Here is a 7,942-nt window from a genome sequence, read left to right on the forward strand (position 1 = left end):
AAGGACACAAGGAGATGAAGGGGTTTGCAGCCCCATAGGAGGAATAATATGAACTAACCAGTACCCCCAGAGCTCCGAGGGACTAAATTACGAACCAAAGAAAACACAAATGGTGGGACTTCTGGCTCTAGCTGCATATGTAGCAGAGGATGGCCTAATGGGTCATCAATGGGAAGAGAGACCCTTGGTCCTGTGAAGGCTCTATGCCCCAGTGTAGGGGAATGCCAGGGCCAGGAAGCAGGAGTGGGTGGGTTGGTGAGCAGGGGCAGGAGGGAGGTGGTAGGGGGTTTTCAGAGGGGAAACCTGGAAAGGGAATAACATTTAAAATGTAAATAAAGAAAATAATAAAAAGATTTATTTATTTTATATATGAGTACACTGTAGCTGTCTTCAGACACACCAGAAGAGGGCATCAGATCCCATTACAGATGTTTGTGAGCCACCATGTGGTTGCTGGGAATTGAACTCAGGACCTTTGGAAGAATAGTCAGAGCCATCTCTCCAGCCCCAATAAAGGAGTTCCAGTCCCAACGAGCCATATTTATGAAGAAACTTTTAATTGATTTACACACATAACACCATTCAGTGTTCTCAACTTCTTAATGATATGAGCATCCCGCTTTATGCTATCATACACCATAGTCCATAGATTTCCCAGGATAATTTTGGTTTCAGAAATCTTGCTCTGTAATTGCCCTGCCTCATCAGTAGCCCCAGACTTTTTAATATTTTGGCATTTGAACTGCATCTCCTAGGTGATCTTTACCACCAGAGAGCAAATCTCCAGTGTTCTCTATACTACTCATTTTAATTTAATTTTTTTTAACTTAAAATATAATTATATCATGCTCTCCCTTTCCCTTTCCTCTCTTAACTTTTGTCACGTTCCCATCTCCCTTCCTTTCAAATTCATGGCTTCTCTTTCTTTGTTATTGTTACATGTATGTGTGTGTGCATGTATTTGCATAAATATATAAATAAAACTTGATAAGCTCACTTCTTATTGCTCGTGTGAATGATTCCAAGGCTGACATCTATATGAGGTACAGTTAGGTCCCTGGGGAGAGCTAGTTCTCCCAGCCTCAGCATTCCGTAGCTGACTGTGGTTCTTTTCCTAGGGGTTGGGCCTCATGGGATTTCTCCCTTCTGAGTTAGCAGTTCTGTTGTGTTGGCCTTGCTCAGGTCTTGTTTGTCATATTGTCGAGGTACCATGGGTGAAGGTCCCCTGTTGTTTTTAGGAAGCACAACCTTACAGCAGATTTCTGGGGGCTCTGATTTTTACGGTCTTTCTACTCTGTCATCCCTGAACCTCAGGTGCAGTGATGTTGTAGATGTTCCACCCGGGCTGGGTACCTTATGCACACTGGTTCTTTGCATTTTAACCATTTGTGGTTTTCTATAATGGTCTTTGTTACAAAACGCTGTGTCCATCTTCCTATGCTAACCTTTGGTGAATTCTCCCATTTGTAGTCCCTTTATCTTGGGTGGTTATTTTGCAATGGCGATCCCCATCCTCCATGCCAGAACCACCTATTAGACCAGAAGTGGATTTCTTATACTTTTGGTTGTGAGCCTAGCCTTTAACGGCTGAGCCATCTCTCCAGCCCAGAAGTGGATTTCTAAACCAAAAGCAACCAACACATGCTTAGCTTGTCCTTGTCTGGAGCAATGGGCTCAGCCTATTTGCTTTTTTATCTGTGTGAATATGAACCAAAGGAGAAGACATTTCCACACTCGCCATGGTCTGGGGTGATGATGACAGTGACGTCCGTTGTGGCTAAGTGCAAGATAGTTTAGCAGAGAAGCAGGCTGGGAGATGGAGGAGAACAGACACATATACAGAGAAAGATGTGACAAGAGGAAGAAAGAGAAGACACAGAGAAAATAAAGAAGGCAGGATAGAAAGAGACATGGAAAGACACACTGACAGACTGAATATGGGGGTGTCCTCCTGTAATCCCAGTGTACCAGAGGCAGAGGCAGGATGGAGGGGAGCTGGAGGCAAGCTTACACTATACAGAAAGACTGTCAAACAAAAAATGGGTGGGGGTGCGGTGGGGAAAGAAGGATTAGCAACCTGGAACTAAGTAGATAAAGATTGGTCCCTGGTGGCTTTTAGATACCTGCAGGTCCTCCTGCTCATACTGGTTCTGTCTTTCCAGTTTGCCTCAGATTAAATAAATATCATCCTTTGAAAAGTCTGGATGTGACTCCGTTGCTTAGTAGAAAAGCCACTTTAAAATAGTTTCTAATATCCATTCTCAGTTAGATTCTGGGGGCTTTGTCCACTCAAAATAGTAACAGGCAGAGAGATAAAGGACACATAAATTTGCAAAGAACTTTGTGATTTCTCAGAACCCTGATGCATTCGGGTTAGCTGCTCAATCTATATTCTTTCCTTCAGAAAGCTTTTGTAGAAACAAGCTGCTAAGTCAAGACTGCTTGGTAAGCCTGGGCCAAGCTATTCTCAACTAGCTGCCAGAGTCCACCACAGCACTGAGACACATCGTGGGAGTGGGCTGCAATGTCCTGAGCAGGGGCACCTTTCCCCCACATAGCTTTATTTACTAGTTCCAGTGTTAATCTTGCTCTTCTGTGAATATTTTCCTTGGAGAACTTAAAATAGCTTTGTTATCGATACATACGATAGTGTTTTCTATTTACTAGCTCACCTCCAAGCCCTCCATAGTCACCATCCCATTGAACCCTCTCATGGCCTTATTAAGTAGGAGCTACCCCACTATACCGACGTTAACACTTGAACAGCCACGCTAAAAACTTGACCAGGGTAGTTTACCATCCCTAGTCAGGAAACAGCGAGTCAGACAAGACGCAGAAATTGTGTTAGGAATTTGAGTTGTCACCCTGGCCATATTAGTTTTGAAGCTAGCCTGACTCTCTTGATTTGAGGAGAGGCATGAGGTCAAACGTCTTCTTAGCAGCATGTCTTCATGTGGCTCAGGCACCTTCAGCACTTTAAACCAAGAACTCTGACCATTTACGGAAGTTGAGACTGGAGGTTTTACCCACCTGTACCGGCTGGGTCTGTGTCAACTTGACACAGCTGGAGTTATCACAGAGAGAGGAGCTTCAGTTGGGGAAATGCCTCCACGAGATGCAGCTGCAAGGCATTTTCTCAATTAGTGATCAAGCGGGGAGGTCCCCTTGTGGGTGGTGCCATCTCTGGGCTGGTAGTCTTGGGTTCTATAAGAGAGCAGGCTGAGCAAGCCAGGGGAAGCAATCCAGTAAAGAACATCCCTCCATGGCCTCTGCATCAGCTCCTGCTTTCTGACCTGCTTGAGTTCCAGTCCTGACTTCCTTGAGTGATGAACAGCAATGTGGAAATGTAAACGGAACAAACCCTTTCCTCCCCAATTTGTTTCTTGATCATGATGTTTGTGCAGGAATAGAAACCCTGACTAAGACACCACCCCATCAGGTAGGCATTGTTACCTCCCTCGTAAACACTGAGAACACAGATTCAAGGAAGAGAAAATACATCATGCAGAAATATGTAGTATATAGGTCCCTGTGGTACATCTCCTGCTTTCTCACACTTTACTATTTATCAATGAAATTTCCAATCTAAGGCCGGGCGTGGTGGTGCACGCCTTTAATCCCAGCACTCGGGAGGCAGAGGCAGGGAGTTCGAGGCCAGCCTGGTCTACAGAGTGAGTTCCAGGACAGCCAGGGCTATACAGAGAAACCTTGTCTCAAAAAACCCAAACCCCCCCTCCCAAAAAATTCCAATCTAAATTGATCTTCTAATTTCAGTCCAATAGTTTTCCTTGGGTTGCATTCTCAGAATAATATCTTTAAGGACTTCTAACCTGACATTACTTGGAAGGCCTAAGTGCAAATGGTGTGTCATAAAGTTTGTTAGCCAATAGCACCCTCCCCACCCACCAGTCAGTTTCCTGACTCTGGGCAATTTCAAAGCTCCTGGGACAGTAGACAAGTTATTGTTAACACAGGAACAAAAAGCGTTACAATTCTTTTTTTTGTTTGTTTTGTTTTTTGAGACAGGGTTTCTCTCTGTGTAGCCCTGGCTGTCCTGGAACTCACTCTGAAGACCAGGCTGGCCTCGAACTCAGAAATTCGCTGCCTCTGCCTCCCAAGTGCTGGGGTTAAGGGCATGCACCACCACGCCCGGCTATCAGTTACAATTCTTAGACTAAATTATTTTATAGGTGCTTCTGCCGCCATACCAGAAAATGTTAGGGTGTCTCTCTGTTCTTTCCCCAGTTCAAAAACCAGATGATCACCTGTTTAAAAACTGGGGGTGACTGAATGTGTGACTCACGCCTGTAATTCCAGCACTCCAGAGGCGGAAGCAGGGGGATCTGAAGTCCAAGGTCATGCTCTGCCTCTTAGCAAGTTTGAGGCTAGCCTGGGCTAGAGGAGACCCTGTGTCAAAAAGCAACAATCAACTCACACATGGCCACATTACCATATATGATCCAGAAATTCTACTCCTAATTCTATGTATCCCAAATTCTACTCCTAATTCTATGTATCCCAAATTCTACTCCTAATTCTATGTATCCCAAAGAATTGGAAACAGGTTCTTTAGAAAAATGCATGTCTAGGGGTGTTCAGAGAACCAGTTCACATTAGCCAAAAGGTGGAAATAATCTAAACATTCACTAACTTCTGTAAGAACAGATATGCAAATTGTAGAATACACATACAATGGTCAGCCAATGTAGCCATAAAAAGCAATGATATAAGTAAGGTGCACGCTACAATCTGGGTGAACCCCGTCTGGATTCTTTGACCTGGCCAGACTGACCAAGCCCGATGAAGCTGCCCTGTGATATCAGCTATGAGCTAGGGAAGCTGAGGCAGGTTTGTAGGTTTGTAGGCTGCCTGGGCCCCAGAGTTCAACTCCAACCTGGGCAGCTTAGTGAGCACCACCCCCAACTACACACACACACACACACACACACACACACACACACACGCCGCGTGTTCCAAAAGACACACGACTCCATTTACATGAAATGCACAAAAAGGTAAATCGATAGAAAACAGAAAAGAGATGAATGGTTTTCGGGGACTAGGCAAAGGAGTGACTACATAATGGGTGCGGGGCGGGGGGTTCCTTCGGGTGGAACCCTTAAGAATAAGGAGGTGAAGTGATTATTGCTGGCTATTCTAAGTGTAATGAGTGCCACCGGATTGTTTATTTTTAAATTGTTATCTTTATGCTTTTTTGAGTTTCATCTCGCTTCAAAAGAAAAAGTTTGAAAACCTTCTCTGGGCTTGGAATCTTCTTCACGGATCTATGGCGAAAGAAACACTCAGTCTTCATCCTGGGGGGAGGGGTGAAGGCCTGGTCGGCACAAGGACCCCTGCCACAGTTGCTTAAGCCGCCGTGCCTTCGTCGCAGCGCGCCTTGGGTCCCCTTGGGTAGGCACACAGGGTCTGAGTCGTGTCCTGAGGTCGGTGCACGTAGCCGGGGTTCCTGGGGGAGGGGGAGCGCACACCCCCTCTCTGGAGACACATCCGGCCCATTAGAATCACAAAAGTTGGCGCTGAACTCGGAGTAGGAGGGGGTGTCGTTCCCAGCCTCGTGGAGTCCCCGTCGGAAAGGACCCACGTCAGTCTGGAGGCTCGCGCTAACTCGTGCGGGCGACTGCCACATCCCCGGTGTGGGAAAATGCATTCTTTTGTTGTTGGCGGAGACGGGCCCCTTCCGCAGCTCCCGGGCCAAGGTGGGCAGCGCGGCGGAACCGGGGCTCGGGGAGGTGGGGGGCTGCACGGGGCCGCGCTCCCGCCCTCCGCGGCGCCCACCGAGCGGCAGCGGCCCGCGAGGGGGCGGCGGCGCGGGGCTTTGTGGCCGCGGCGCGCGCGGCGGGGCCTGGCCGGCCGGGGGCGCGCGGCCGCCCGGCGCCTGGAGCCCGCGGCCCTGCCGGCCGCCCAGCCCGCCAGAGCAGCCCAGGCCGCCGCGCCCGCGCCTCCGCGCCCCTCCCCGGGACTCGCGGCCGCCGCGCCGCCGCTGCAGGTAGGAGGTTGAGGCCGGGAGGGCCGCGGCCGGCGGGGAGAGCGGGCGGAGCGGGAGCGCGGGGGTCTGGCGGGCTCCCGGGCCGAGCCGCCGCGCCCTCCTCCCCGCAGGCCGACGGCCGCCTGCGCGCGCCGCGGTGCCCCGGGAGCCCGACCGGCCTGCCGCGTACAAAGCGCCGGCGCGCGGGCCTCGCAGACGCGCCGGAGCTCCCGGGGCCCGGGAGGCTCTTGGGGGGGAAACCCGGCAAACCCCGCGGAGCCGCGGTCCTCACATCCCCACTGTGCGCGGGGAACTGTGCTCGCCGCTTTTCAGTACTTGTCTCCATTGAGACCCCCTGCCTCCTCCAGTCCGGTCCAGAGGTATAAAGGGCTGGGTCCCTCCTTCAGAGGCTCTTAGGAGGAAACAGTGCATCACATCCCTGCCCGACTGACCTTGGGGAAGCTCTTTTACTCCGAGGCTGCTGGGTTGATGTTTCTATAATGGGGGAGTAGGGTGTGATGTAATACCCACCCCCAAGTACTATTGTGAGAGATAATGTGTGTCGGCTGATAGCTAAAATTAAGCACTTCATGTCCCAGGCCCTAGGTCCTAAACAGTTGGCTTGAATTATTAAACCATCGCACTGGCATTGATAGTTCTGGCAATCTGTAAATTGCAGGAAGGGTTTTTGTGTTGGAGTAAGAAACAAGAATTTAGTCTCTTGTTCTGATTATTGAGGATGGATGTTTTATTGCTATGATAAGTACAAAATGTTTTGCGGTACTTAGGAGAATGGCTCTAGGGTAAAGACATATCTTCACACATTTAAAACTGGAGCTGGAATAATAGGGCCCGAGTTGTGTGTGTGTGTGGGGGGGGGGGATTTTCGCATATCCGAAGAGACCATGCGTGTGTAGTTACTCAGGAAATTGTTGAAAGTTAATAAAATAGTTCCCGAGTTTAGGATTGAGGACAGCTACAAGAGTTTGAGACCGGAGAGCAAAGAAAAGGGATGGAGAAAAAGTATTTCAAAACCTGGAGAAAGATGGGGTCATCCGCTTACTCTCCCCCCCCCCCCGCAGCTGCGTCTTGCGACAGGTTCATTCTGAGGAGGTAGCAGGAGAGGTCCTGAGGAAAGATCAGAAGTTGTCTTTCTTTCCTCCTGCAGCAGGGCGAAAGCGGCCAGAAGCCATGCAGACACTGTCCTTAGGCCTGGAAAAGCAATCCGCGCCTTGGGATGCAGTGGTTCCTGGTAGCGTGTTTCGGGAGATGACGATAGCAAACAGCCCCCAAAGTTGATAAGATGGTTAACTTACCAGGGGCCTAACTGATGTGAAGAAGGGGAGTTGCGACCCCTCCTCACTTAAGTGCCCCAGTGGGCTTGAAGAAACTTTTTCGAGTTTCAGTTTGGGATGGCGAGAAAGGCTTTGTAGCCTGCGTGAAAAAATGAGGAGGACAGGAAATATCCAGGGTCGGCGGTAGGGGGAAGGGCAGTGAGGAAAGGAACTTCCAGCAGTCCACCGCCTGCTGGAAGCATGGCGGGCCTCTTCTAAGAGAGTGCACCCTGCCCTCTCCCAGTCTCTTACCCAGTGATACCTTATCCATGAGTGCGCCTGACAGACTTGTTGGGTAAAGGAGTTTTGTTTTAAAGTAGGACTCAGAAGAGAATTTGGGGGTACACAGATGCTCAGTGGAAAGAGCAAGTGCTCTGAGGGAGATGTACGTCTGGGACCTCATCTGTTTCCCGACAATCACTCACCTTTGCGGTTATGGTGTGTGAGTGTGAGAGAAGATGAGTTTTTTTTCCCCCAAGTAGTTGGCAGGGAACTCAAACAGCACTTCGGTGTATTTCCTGGCTATAGGACATTCATTCAAAAAAAAAAAAAAAAAAAAAAAAGCCTCATGAGGACTGGAGAGGTGGTGAGTCATGCTACATGCTGAGATGCAGAGATGAGT

At 49.2% G+C, this 7,942-nt stretch overlaps 1 protein-coding gene across 3 annotated transcripts in view; it reads left to right on the forward strand.

The window, feature by feature from the left end:
* The first annotated feature begins 5,388 nt into the window (after nucleotides 1-5,388).
* The window catches only part of Msantd3 (Myb/SANT DNA binding domain containing 3), a 25,924-nt gene continuing 23,370 nt past the window's right edge, over nucleotides 5,389-7,942 (forward strand). The window contains exon 1 of one of the 3 annotated variants that reach the window (XM_021199795.2): nucleotides 5,389-5,444. The gene's annotated coding sequence lies outside the window, so the exon portion shown is untranslated. Of the gene's footprint in view, nucleotides 5,445-5,524; nucleotides 5,718-5,934; nucleotides 6,008-7,942 lie in introns of those variants that run through there. The other 2 variants (XM_021199794.2, XM_021199793.2) reach the window with 2 other exon arrangements.

The sequence above is a fragment of the Mus pahari genome, chromosome 6, assembly GCF_900095145.1.
Source record: "Mus pahari chromosome 6, PAHARI_EIJ_v1.1, whole genome shotgun sequence".
In the NCBI taxonomy this organism is placed as follows: Eukaryota; Metazoa; Chordata; class Mammalia; order Rodentia; family Muridae; genus Mus; species Mus pahari.